General features: G+C 45.8%; 1 pseudogene across 1 annotated transcript; it reads left to right on the top strand.

The window, feature by feature from the left end:
• The first annotated feature begins 9,337 nt into the window (after positions 1-9,337).
• Positions 9,338-9,681, top strand: LOC308254259 (small ribosomal subunit protein eS12-like; annotated as a pseudogene). The gene has a single exon. The product of its transcript is annotated as a small ribosomal subunit protein eS12-like (transcript).
• Positions 9,682-12,515: the final 2,834 nt, after the last annotated feature.

The raw sequence follows: 12,515 nt of genomic DNA, 5'->3' as shown, positions 1-12,515 counted from the left end.
CCTGACCCCTATTCTCTGATTTTTCACTGGTGCCTCCCATTGCTCCTGATCTTAACCCAAATCCAGAAGTCAAGAGAACCTGGGTGACCATGGAGAAGGGATAGGGGTGGGGGAGCACAATTTCTACTGAAGGCATTGGGTGGTTCGCTTTCTGGGCCTTTTTTTTTTTTTTTTTTTTTAACATATTTTATTGATTTTTTACAGAGAGGAAGGGAGAGGGGGAGAGTTAGAAATATCGATGAGAGAGAAACATCAATCAGCTGCCTCCTGCACACCCCTTACTGGGGATGTGCCCGAAACCAAGGTACATGCTCTTGACTGGAATCGAACCTGGGACCCTTGAGTCCGCAGGCCAACACTCTATCCACTGAGCCAAACCAGTCAGGGCTGGGTCTTTTTTTTTTTTTTTTTTTTAATCCCTTCTTAGGAAAATTCAAGGTTATATCATTGATAATATGTTCGGGTTCTTAGGCTACAGGCACAGAGGATAGAGTCTATAGTTCCTTCCTAGAGAGAAACAAATACCAGAGCCAGGATGATATATTGAGACCAAAAAAAGGGATGACCTTGAGTCACAATCCTTTGCCATCAGCACTCTCTGGGGTAGAGGGAAGGAGGGGAAATTTTAAGCAAAATGAGAGTTGAGAATCAATAAAACTTCTGCTAATGTATTTCTAGATTCATAGTCAACAGGCAAATTATTTCAACTAAATAAGAGTTCCGGGAACACAGCATACGTTTCTGGGGCCTGGGCCCCACACATGCTTCAGGAGTAGATATATTGAAGGAAGTCGTCCAGCTTCACCAAAACAGGCTCCCCACTCTAAGCAGAAAGGGACCTTTAAACTCTTCTATTGTTAGTTTTCAAAATATGTGTGAATTCAAAAAAACACACTTGGATTTTGTTAACACACAAAAATGTTTGTTTTTCCCACCAAGTCAAAAATAGAACTTTTAAGGAAATGGAATATTTGGTTGTTGACAATATAAGTGGAAAGTTTTAGATTATACTTCTGAATTTAAGAAATTAAGGAAAACGTTGGCATTTATGTCCTTCAGGAAGTCTGAGTTCCGAAAACAAGTGGAAAAAGTTAAGCAGTGTGTGTGACCAAGCTTTTCAGTTTTCTGAGGCCTGCACCCTCCACCAGTAGCTTATGTCCACCTAGATGTCAGAGTAAAAATGAAGTGGGAATACAGTCACCAACAGTAAGTTCCTGGCAGATTGGCATAGCTGTGTGGCTGTTCCTTTCAAAATTACTAGGCCTAGGGATCAACCTAATTGTGTTTTAATGAAGGAGTTGCAATTAAGTAAGCTGCCATCAGAGCTGCATGGAGAAATGTTCCAAAGCAATGGTTTTTGGAGTCCTGGAGACCCTTTCATGACACATATGAGGTCAAAAGTACATTAAAACACGGAGACATTATCTGTCCCTTTTTGGTCTGATTCTCTCATGAGTATACTGTTAACACTGAGACATTATCTGTCCTTTTTTGGTCTGATTCTCTCACGAGTATACTGTTGAGTTTTCCAGGGATTATAAGATACCTGATAGTGTGACAGATTGATAATGAAGCCGATATGAAAATCTGTCTCCTATTCAGCTAGCCATTAAAGAGATTTGCAATCATATAAAACAGTGCAACTCTCCTCATTAAATGATTGCTTGGGGGAGAAAATACTTTTGCAGAAAATATTTTTGTTAACATGTAATGGGGCTTATTGCTATTTTAAAGTAAAATAAATATTTTCCAGAGTTCTTTATTTTAATGTGGTAACTATTGGTAGATACAATCAGTGGTTTGCTGTTAAATCTGATCTCCAAAAAAAGCCTCTAATTTTTAGCATTTGCCAGTTTCCATGATGTATATATACTCCCTCTATTGCCAATTTTAAGCTTCCAGTGGTTTAACAGTTGGCTAGAAAATTCCTTTAATTCTCATGAGCTGGTACAGCCCCTCAATATAACCTACACACATGAAAACGTTTGGGGGTTTTAAGTAATTTTTAAATAATTTTTAATATTAAGGTGACCTGAGCTAAAAATGTTTTAGAACCCTGCTCTTACGCGAGATTTCCCAATGATATCACCTTCAAGAAGACATGGAAACTGGTCACAATTACAAAGCACCGAAGGGGTGGCCCACTGGCTCACTGCTGCAGGCCCCCACACTGGGTTTCTGTCAGCTCCACAGAAACTTGCTCAATAGAAACTGATTCAAGGCAGTGGGGCCTGTGTGGCTGGTGTGGCCTGAGGCTGGAAAGCGGTGTGTGAGACCTGGTCTCCATCCAGCTGCCGTGCACCACCGTGGTGCCATCACTATAAGGTGAGCATCAGGCTCCACGCTTCTCGCCCTGAGGACTGTGGTGACTGCATGCTGCTCTTCTGGAGACACAGAAAACCAGAGGTCAGAGTCAGCAACATCTTAGAACTCAGATAGCACAGTACGTGTCTACCCAGCTCTCCGCGTGTTCATCACTTCAGGAAATGACTCATAAGCCCCAAGGAGATGAGCTTTGAAAGCTGCATTTAGCTGGAGACACGGGGCGGTGGCAGGGCTCCTAGGCCGTTGTGTCCCTCTGAATAAGCACAGAATTGGGCTCTTCCGTGTGCTGCTCTGTGTCCCACCCAGGGGAACGAGGACATGACCAAAGGTGGGGTTGCCAAGACTGAGATGCATGTAGGGGCAGGTTCTCAATTGTTTTTTGCGTTTTTCGTTGTGTGTGTTTTTCTTATCCCGAGGTACCCAGTTGCTCTTGAAACTGACCAACATGATGTCAAAAAACAAACATTTTTAAAAAATAGATCCCTGTCCTCCAAGAGGTAACTGTTTTTTTTATTTAATTATATAATAGTTAAGAAGCATGGAATTGGAAGACCTCCGATTTTAGAGTTCTATCAACTCTGCCTCGTTGGAAGTTTTAGAAGCTTTGTAAGTCACTGCTCATGCCCTGGCCACACGTAGAGCTTCTGAACAATTCCAGTGCCCAGTCCTTCTGACCAATAGGAATCGGAGTCTTTGGGGGCAGAGCCTGGGCATGTTGTCAGGAGGGTGCTTCTCAGATTTAACATGCATTCGTATTATCTGGGGATCTTGTTCAACTGTAAACTAATGTGGCAGTGTCAGGGGTGGGGTCTGTATGTCTAACAAATTCCCAGATGATGCTGACATAGCGATTCCTTAGGTCACAATTTGGTGTAGCAGGGCTTTAAGACGTGGCCCTGAGGCAAAATATAGCGCTCGCCAGGTTGGAGGTCTAAGCACTGAGAAAATTCATCTTTCCTATCTTTAAAGTCATCTTCTGGGACAATTTTTAAAATTATGATAAAATTGGGGCAATTTTAATGTAGCAGTAACATAGGTGCTCATTCAAAGTTTGTTTTAGGCGATATATATTTGCTCTATATTTTCTCCCCTCTTGGGTTCTTTTCTAGGGGGAAAGATAGTGTGTAAGGTTCTATTCTAATCTCATACATAAAACCATTGCCAAAGAGGCTGGGGGTTTACAGTGGCGACTTCACTCCAGTTTGTGAGATAGCGCCGGGCAGATAGCAGCAGTGCCTAGTTACCAGAAAGCACACGTGCATATGGTCTTGTCTCTGGGTTTAGCTGAAAAACCGTGACCTCAGGAACATGCAGGGGATGGAAGTCCCGTCTGCCTGGTGCTGGAATGAGTGGCTTCTATTTTTAAGTTGTTTGTTTGACTTTTAAAAACTTCAGTTGACATGGAGATATCCGTCAGGTATTGCTAAACAGCAACCCACACAAAGCCCGGAGGGATGTAATAATAAGCACCATTGCTTGTGCTCTGGGGTTCTGCTGGCGTATCTGGGAAGCTCATCACTGATTTAGGAAGACCTCCACTTGGCTGTGCTCTGCAGGTCTCTCATCTTCAAGCACGCTAACCCTGGCACATTCTCAGGGCAATGGCAGAGGAGCAAGAAAGGAGAGAAAACAAACAGGACGTCCTGAGGTCTAGGATTAGAAGTGGCACATGCTCACTATAGTCACATTCCATTGGCTCAAGCAAGACCCCAGGCCATCCCAGATTCAAGGGGATAGAGAAGTAGACACTGCCTCTGTAGTGAAAGGAATTTTGAAGTCACATGGCAAAGACGTGGCTACAGGGAGCGAAGAAGAATCGAGGCCATCACTGAAATCTACTGAACATAATGTCTAAAAACGTTATAATAATGATCCTTAAAGGAATGGCTTAGCACCCAAACATTGTACTTGTTTAAAACATATCCATAATTTCTGAAGCTCTTGCAGTTGTTTAGTTTTCAGTATCAACGGAAGGATTTTAAGAACATTTCAAGGCCTGGGTCCTAGATCATGTCAGGCAGCACATGCCCTAACACTGTCATATGTGAAAAGAGGGAAAGATGAGAACTGACCCAAGGGCAATATATGAATAAACATGATGCCCTACCAAAGAAGAGGGGCATTTTAATTAAAGATTTGCTCTTAACCATGGCTGGTGTGCTCAGCTGGTTAGGCATCATCCTGTACACCAAAACGTTGCCAGTTTGGTTCCTGGTCAGGACTCCTGCCCCAGTAGGGAGCATGCAGGAGGCAGCTGATTGATGATGTTCCTCTCTCATCATTGATGTTTCTATCTCTCTCTCCTTCCCTTCCTCGCTCTCTGTCTAAAAGAAAAAAAATCAGTTAAAAAATCTTTAAAAAAATACACTTACATCCTGTCTGGGTAGCTCAGCTAGTTAGAGCATCATCCCGTTATGCCAAGGTTGCGGGTTTGATCCCTGGTCAGGGCACATATAAGAATCAACCAGTGAATGTACGAATATGTGGAACAACAAATTGCTGTTTCTCTCTCTAAAATAAATAAATTTTTTTAACTTAAAAAAAAAGATTTGCTCTTAAATAACTGATTTCCTCTGACAAGGGTGCTGATGTACTTACAAGCCACTTGGGGAAAGTACTATGATCAAGTCCAGTTTTCACTCTTCTGTGTCAACATGTCTTTTTGAGATTTAATGTTTCAGCCCTGGCCGGTGCGGCTCAGTTGGTTGGGCGTTTCCTGTGCCTTGAAAGGTTGCCAGGTCTATTTCCTGTCAGGGCACATGCTCAGGTGGGGGGCATGCAGGAGGTAGCTGATCATTGTTTCTCTCTCTCCCTCTCCCTTTTTCTCTCTCTAAATATCAAACTTTAAAATATTTTTTAAAAGAGAGAGTGAGAGAGATTTAGTGTTTCAGTACTGATTCAAATCTTTATATTTTTTAAAATAAAAATAGTCATGCTCCCAAAATGACCCTAAAGAAAGGCTTATGAAACAAATGTCAGAGATGATGCTAGTTTCTGCTTCCGATTTAACTTAATTTCTATTGCTATTTTGCTTATGTTAACGGATGAACTTTGTTTCTTAAGATAACACTGCCTCAGATGCTATCAGTAGCCTCATCCAGATTTTTTTAAAGTAACCTTTTTAACTAGAATTTTCAAATACTTCCATATGCCTGTGGCACTATTTAGACATTTAACATTTCTTGACCCAACGACATTTACTCCTACTGATCGGTATGGAGTAACCAGAGTAACTAAGAATTCTCAGAAGGAGGTGAGAGGTAGGAATTTGACACCGAGTAATCAGGTCATAGTGTAATGAGGCTAGAGATGAACGTACCAGGTTGAAAACTTTCATAGGTGTGGAGGTGGCATTTTGGACCTGTGCTAGCACTTGATGGAACAGGTATTTCCTTTGTAAACTGTTGTCGGTTGACATCAGATTGGGGCGACCAGCATGCTCCATATTCTTAGACGCAGAGAGACTTTATCTAGCATCATCCATGTACAGTCATGCTGCAGCATTTGTTTCTTCTCCACTTTGTCCTTTCCCTTTATATTTGCCACTGGTGCCCGTAGGCATAGTTTAGAACCCATCGCTGGTGGCCCTCTGGGCTCCAGAGGAAATCAGAGAGATTTCCAGATGGGAGGATGCCCGGACAAGGATATGAAGCAACTGGGACTTCCCTACGTTGCTGGCAGCAGGTATATGTAAAGTGACACAGCTTCTCTGGAAAATAGTTTGGCAGTTTATTCTTATCAAGTTAAGCATACACTTACCTTATGGCCTTGCAATTCTACCCCTACTCATATTCCACACAAAGACTTACTAACGAATATTTATTATAGCTTGTATTCCTAACAGCCTTAATAATGGGGACAACCCAAAGGTCTATCAATAGATAAATGGATAAACAATAGAATACTACCGGGCAATAAAAAGGAACAAACAAATTAAAAGGAACAACTTGGATGAATCCCAAACATGTTATGCTGAGCGAACTGGTGAGGGGAGATGGGCTGGAGGTGGAGGCTGAGGCAGGGCCAGGGCTGTGAGCTTCAGGGGGGTGCTTGCTCTTCCAGAGCTGCCCCAGCCCATCTGACCAGTAGTTCTCAGTTTTTCCTAGTCAACCCACAAACATTTCACACTTATAATCCATTTTCAGAAACATTGAAATCTCACACCCTTTTCACATTTCAGAAATTTCAAAATAAATTACCTATGACTAAAAACAAAGGAAGGCATTCCTAATGAAGAACATTTTTTTCAACTCCGCCCTCTCAGGTCTCTGAGACGCGGCTCTCTCTTCCTCCTCCCTAATCAGCTGGGATCACTGTGCTACAGCAAGCATACGAAGTGCCACATATGAGGTCAGCCTGGGCTGTGAAGGACGCTTTAAACAAATCTCATTTAGACTAGAGCTTCCTTGGGTTCTCAGAACCATCAGAGGCCCTAGCAGGCCCCCATGCCAGCAAGGACTTCCCTCCCATTCCTTCTGGATGTGAGGACTATCTGCAGGAGGGAACATACCTGACCAGCTGAGTTCTGTCTGCTGTAAGATGCGTCTGCCTCTTCCTCCTTTCATCCTTCCCCTGGTGAGCCAGCTCCAGGGAGTCCCCTGGGAGCCTGTGAAACAGATCCAGGCCCCTCTCTGGAGGAACTGATTCCAGAGTGCACCAGGTGACTCTCACACCCAGGCAGGCTTGAGAGACCCCATGGAGACAGCTGCTTTGCTGGGAGCTGTGGCTGCCACCCTGAGAGGGGAGAAGGTGTTCACAGCACGGCAGATGCCGAGCCTCTGTCAGGGACAGGGATGATGGTTTTCACTCGGCCACACATCCCAAGACAGGACAGGTGGGCCCATAGAGGCTTCTGTGGTGCTGAGAGGCATGAACGCAAATGCCACCCACGCAGCCTCCTGTGGCCCAAGTTCCCCAAGAGGACTGGGGAGCCGGCAGCTCAGCCACCAGAACCACAGGGGACACCTGAAAACCAGCATCCAGCAGACACCCGAAAACCAAGATCCAAACAGCCAAGAGGAGAAAAGCCCGAATACTGCGCACCTGGCTGGTTTTTAAGATGTTCAGTTCTGGGGCCTGGGAGAATTCAAAGGAAAATGCCTGGTTGTCCCTAAGTAATCTGTGAGCTGACTTGCTGGGAGATAGAGGGAGGGAGGGTGGGCAGGGAAGTTTATATTTATACATATTCACATATATAGTTACATTTATAAATATATAAATATTTAGATAAAAATTTAATTTCATGTAGAACTATATTTACTTACATAAATAAATTTCCTATCTAATAAAAGAGTAATATGCAAAATAACCATCACTCCAACACATAAGATGGCTGCCCCCATGTGGACACAAGATGGCCGCCACAAGATGGCCAGCAGGGGAGGGCAGTTGGGAGGGACCAGGCCTGCAAGGAAGGGCAGTTGTGGGCAATCAGGCCTGCAGGGGAGGGCAGTTAAGGGTGACCAGGCCAGCAGAGGAGGGAAGTTGGGGGTGACTGGGCCTGCAGGGAAGGGCAGTTGGGGGGGACCCAGGCCTGCAGGGGAGAGCAGTTAGGGGAGGGGACCAGGCCTGCAGGGGAGAGCAGTTAGGGGTGACCAGGCCTGCAGGGGAGAGCAGTTAGGGGCAATCAAGCTAGCAGGGGAGCAGTTAGGCATCAATCAGGCTGGCAGTGGAGTGGTTAGGGGGTGATCAGGCTGGCAGGCAGAAGTGGTTAGGGGCAATCAGGAAGGCAGGCAGGCGAGCAGTTGGGACCCAGCAGTCCTGGATTGTGAGAGGGATGTCCGACTGCCCTACCGGGATCGGGCCTAAATGGGCAGTTGGACATCCTTCGAGGGGTCCCATATTGGAGAGGGTGCAGGCTGGGCTGAGGGACACCCCCCCCCCCCCGTGCACGAATTTTTGTGCACCAGGCCTCTAGTATGTATATAAATTTATATATTTACATAATTTATATGTCTGAGAGAGAGAGACCCCGCCCAGGGAAAAGGTGGTTGGGCATTTTGTTTTTTCCTGAACACCTCATTTGTGTGCAACAATGGAGAAAAGGTCTTGTTTCAAATATATGACTGCTTACATAATTGAAGCTAACTTTGCTACATTAGTGTAGATTTTTCCAGAGGCAGATTCTGAGACAGGATGTGAGTACAAATAGTTTATCTGGGAAGCACAGGGAAATGATACCGGCTGGGAGCTCAGCCACCAAAGGGCACGCTATTAGCTGAGTTCCCACAGAGGGTTAACCGGGGCTGACCCAGGCAGAAACTCTGGGAGGCGGTGTCAATGGCACCCCTGCAGTGGCAAGGAGCTGAGGGATTTCTACACCAGCATCTGAGGGTGGCCGCTGGACAGATGCTCCCAGGGTGGGGGGTCTTACTTCCCTGGCACTCTTGTACTTCTGAGTGGCACCGCATTCAGGAAGGCGGCCTTCTGGTTTCGGAAAAAAAACCCTCAGTGCTGATACAGACAGTTGGACGTCAGCCAGAGAAAGGAGAATGGATCAGTGAGTCCAAGCAATGTGAACAGGGCAACGACAGCATCTGTTGCATTTTATTAATCCCAAAATGCACTTTAGCCCTCCCCAAAATTTTTCAACACAGTACACGGAACATAATTTAATCCTTGCTTCATGGTTAAGCAACATCATAAAGAGCATTTGTTATTTTAGCCTTCTCTGTTACAGCTGCTATGGAGGTGGTAGGATGATTTGCTTTCAACAATAGGGTTGTCAGCCTCTGGAAACTTCTGAACTCTTGTGTCTGTGCTGAGAGGTCTTCTGTTTCTTCCGCTCTTACCTGTGGTTGTGAGCAGAGCGCCTGCTCCAACAGCGGCACGCCTCTCCCCAAGGGGCTCAGGTCTTCGGGGAGCAGGGAAGTAGATAGAGAACTGAGCTTGTTGGAACTGTGAACAGAACAGGAAAAGATGGCAATACAGCGCTTTCCCTGCCGCCACCGAGTTGAGTGGAGGCAGAGGCGTGGGTGCATGCAAGATGCAGCTCTACCCATAACCCACCGCCATGGCCGAGGAAGGCGTTGCTGCTGGAGGGGTAATGGACGTTAATCCTGCTTTGCAAGGGGTGCTGAAGACCGCCCTTCCCCACAAGCGGCCAGCCCACCTTTGTGTACTTGCATCCCCCTGTGATGAGCCTGCCTATGTCAAGTTGGCGGAGGCTCTTTGTGCTGAACCCCAAATCACCCTAATTAAGGTTGACGACAAGAAACTAGGGGAATGGTGGCCTCTGTAAAGTCGGCAGAGAGGGAAACCCCGTAGAGTGGTTGGTTGCAGTTGTGTGGTGGTTAAGGACTATGGCAAAGAGTCTCAGGCAAAGGATGTGAGGAGTACTCCAAATGCAAGAAGTGAACAAATAAAATTGGCTTTTTTTTTTAAAGATGGCAAAACAACCAAGAGACCTCCTGTGGGCTTGCTGGAAAGGTTTGGTGTCATCTGGATCCTCAGAAGCCATTTCTGCCTCTTCTTTGGAAGTTGGACGTTCTTTGTGTTGAAGAGGTGACTTTGGGACAAGTATGGAGTCTGAACTGGTTTGTGAAAAGAAAAAGAATGAAGAGCAGGGAAGGGAGGGGGCACTGAAAGAGGAAGAAAATCAGGAGGAAAGAGAAACACTGAGGAAAATCCAGAGCGGACGCGAGGACGAGGTCTGCCCGTGTTTGGGGTCCTGCCCTTAAGTGAACCTGCCGTGTGAGCCGGGCCCTGGAACTCATACTGCTTTCAAAGTTTCTTTGGCCTCCACCACTGTCCACTTCCTGTGCTCCTGTGCGCCTCATTCTCGGCTGTTCTGGTGTCGTGACCTCTCCCAGCGCCCCATTGTAGTTCCAGGCCTCAGCCTTCATCACCAGCCCAGCCACAGGTGTTAGTGACCTAATGTAGGAGTTGCTCTTCCGGTTTTTACTTTTGTCATTTCTCCTGGAAATTCCACCCTCATTTTAGAATCTGCTCACCACCTTCCCAAGTGGGCAATACCCCAACGTCATGTCCTCAGGTCTCTTCTCAGTCAAGTCTAGCTCCTGCCTAGTAAGACTCGGGTGGGAGAAGGCCATTGGCTCAGTGGTGAATTCACCCTGGAGGGACCCAGTTGTCATCTCTCTGCTGGGAGGGACAGTAGCAGGGGCGGGGCTTGTGGAGAGCCTCCCAGCTGGGGGTCATAGACAAAGAGTCCCAAGAACCAAGCTGGGGCTGAAAACAGTAATGATGCCTTTTCTCTCAATGCATTAAGAAATTCCAGCCCAGCCGAAACCGGTTTGGCTCAGTGGATGGAGCGTCGGCCTGCGGACTGAAGGGTCCCGGGTTCGATTCCGGTCAAGGGCATGTACCTTGGTTGCGGGCACATCCCCAGTGGGAGGTGTGCAGGAGGCAGCTGATCGATGTTTCTCTCTCATCGATGTTTCTAGCTCTCTATCCCTCTCCCTTCCTCTCTGTACAAAATCAATAAAATATATTAAAAAAAAAAAAAGAAAAAGAAAAAGAAATTCCAGCCCAGCTGGTGTGGCTCAGTGGTTGAGCATTGACCCATGAACCAAGAGGTCACAGGTTCGATTCCCGGTCAGAGTATGCCTGGGTTACAGGCTTGATCTGCAAGTAGGGGTTGTGCAGATGGCAGCCAATCAATGTTTCTCTCTCATCTGTTTCTATCTCTCTATCCCTCTCCCTTCCTCTTTCTCTAAAATCAATAATAAAAGAAACTCCAGTGCAGGAATCTGGGGTAGGATGGATTCCTGGGTAGGAATCAGCAAGGCCAGAGTCCTGCCTACAGGGACAGTGTGAGGAAATGGAGGGGCCAATGAGAACATAAGTGAAGCATTGCCAAGGAGTCCAAGCAAGTGAGAGAAGGAAAAGAAGCAGGAGGGGCTGAAAGGTTAGGATGATGGGCAGGAGACAAGGGACACAGGGTCAAGAAGAGGCTTGATGGGAAAGCAGGACGAAAGCAAAATACCTGAAGGTGTGAGCAAAGGAAGCAAGAGTCCCAAGTTTCAGAGGTGGAGCTGTTTGAGGACATGACAAGGTGGCACATGGGCACAGGAGTGGATCATTGAGCTAAAGGCCAGTAGCAGGGAAGAACCAATGAGCTAGGAGGCTCAGTATAGGTGCTAGGTGCATGGGTGCAGCAGTATGGGTAGTGGTTAAACATTCTTCACATCAAAGGGACCACACTTTGAATTTCACTTTCATCTTGACTAGTCCTGTGTCTTTTTTTCTTTTTAATTAAATGACTTGTTCACGGTCACTGAGCAGGTGTTTTTTTTTTTTTTTTAATATATTTTATTGATTTTTTACAGCGAGGAAGAGAGAGGGGTAGAGAGAAACATCTATGAGAGAGAAACATCGATCAGCTGCCTCCTGCACACTCCCCACTGGGGATGTGCCCGCAACCAAGGTACATGCCCTTGACCGGAATCAAACCTGGGACCCTTCAGTCTGCAGGCCGACGCTCTATCCACTGAGCCAAACCGGTTAGGGCAAGTCCATGGAGCACTGGATTTCTAATTTATAAAATGGGGATCATAATACCTGTACTCACCACACTGGTTTAAGGATTTAAATGGAAAGATGTCTGTAAAACACAGCATTTGGCAGACATCAAGATACAACAAATAATGTTATTAGCACTGTCAGTGCCCAATAGAAAAACAAACACCAGATAAAGCTTTCGGACCCCCAGAGCCAGGAACGGGCCTGACAAGTGTAAACGTCGTCCAATCCCCTGGATCCAGTGGTTATTTAAGAATGGATACGTGCCCTGATTAGGGCCAATGATCTACAAGGGGAGGGATCCTAGAAACTTCTGGGAAAGAAGTTTCCTGGATTTGAAAAGGAAGAAATGTCCTCTCTTGCTCCAGATGTTGCATTATGTGGATGTAAAGGCTTTACTTTCATAGCTTTCTTCCAGTTCCACCTTTCAAAGACCCAATCCAGCGTCAGCCAGGTTTGTCTTCAAGCTTCAGAGCTCTAAGTAAGCACAAAGAGACCAAGGAAATTGGACAGATACATGCAAAAAAATGAAACTAGATCACCAACTTACACCATACACAAAAATAAACTCAAAATGGGTACAGGACTTAAATATAAGACGGGAAACCATAAAAATACTAGAGGCATCCACAGGCAGCAAAATCTCAGACATATGCCAAAAGAACTTTTTCAGTGATACTGCCCCTAGGGCAATGGAAGCCAAACAGAAA

Source organism: Plecotus auritus, assembly GCF_963455305.1.
Source record: "Plecotus auritus genome assembly, chromosome: 7".
In the NCBI taxonomy this organism is placed as follows: Eukaryota; Metazoa; Chordata; class Mammalia; order Chiroptera; family Vespertilionidae; genus Plecotus; species Plecotus auritus.
Note: the sequence above shows the minus strand (reverse complement) of the source record. Positions and strands in the feature narration are given on the sequence as shown.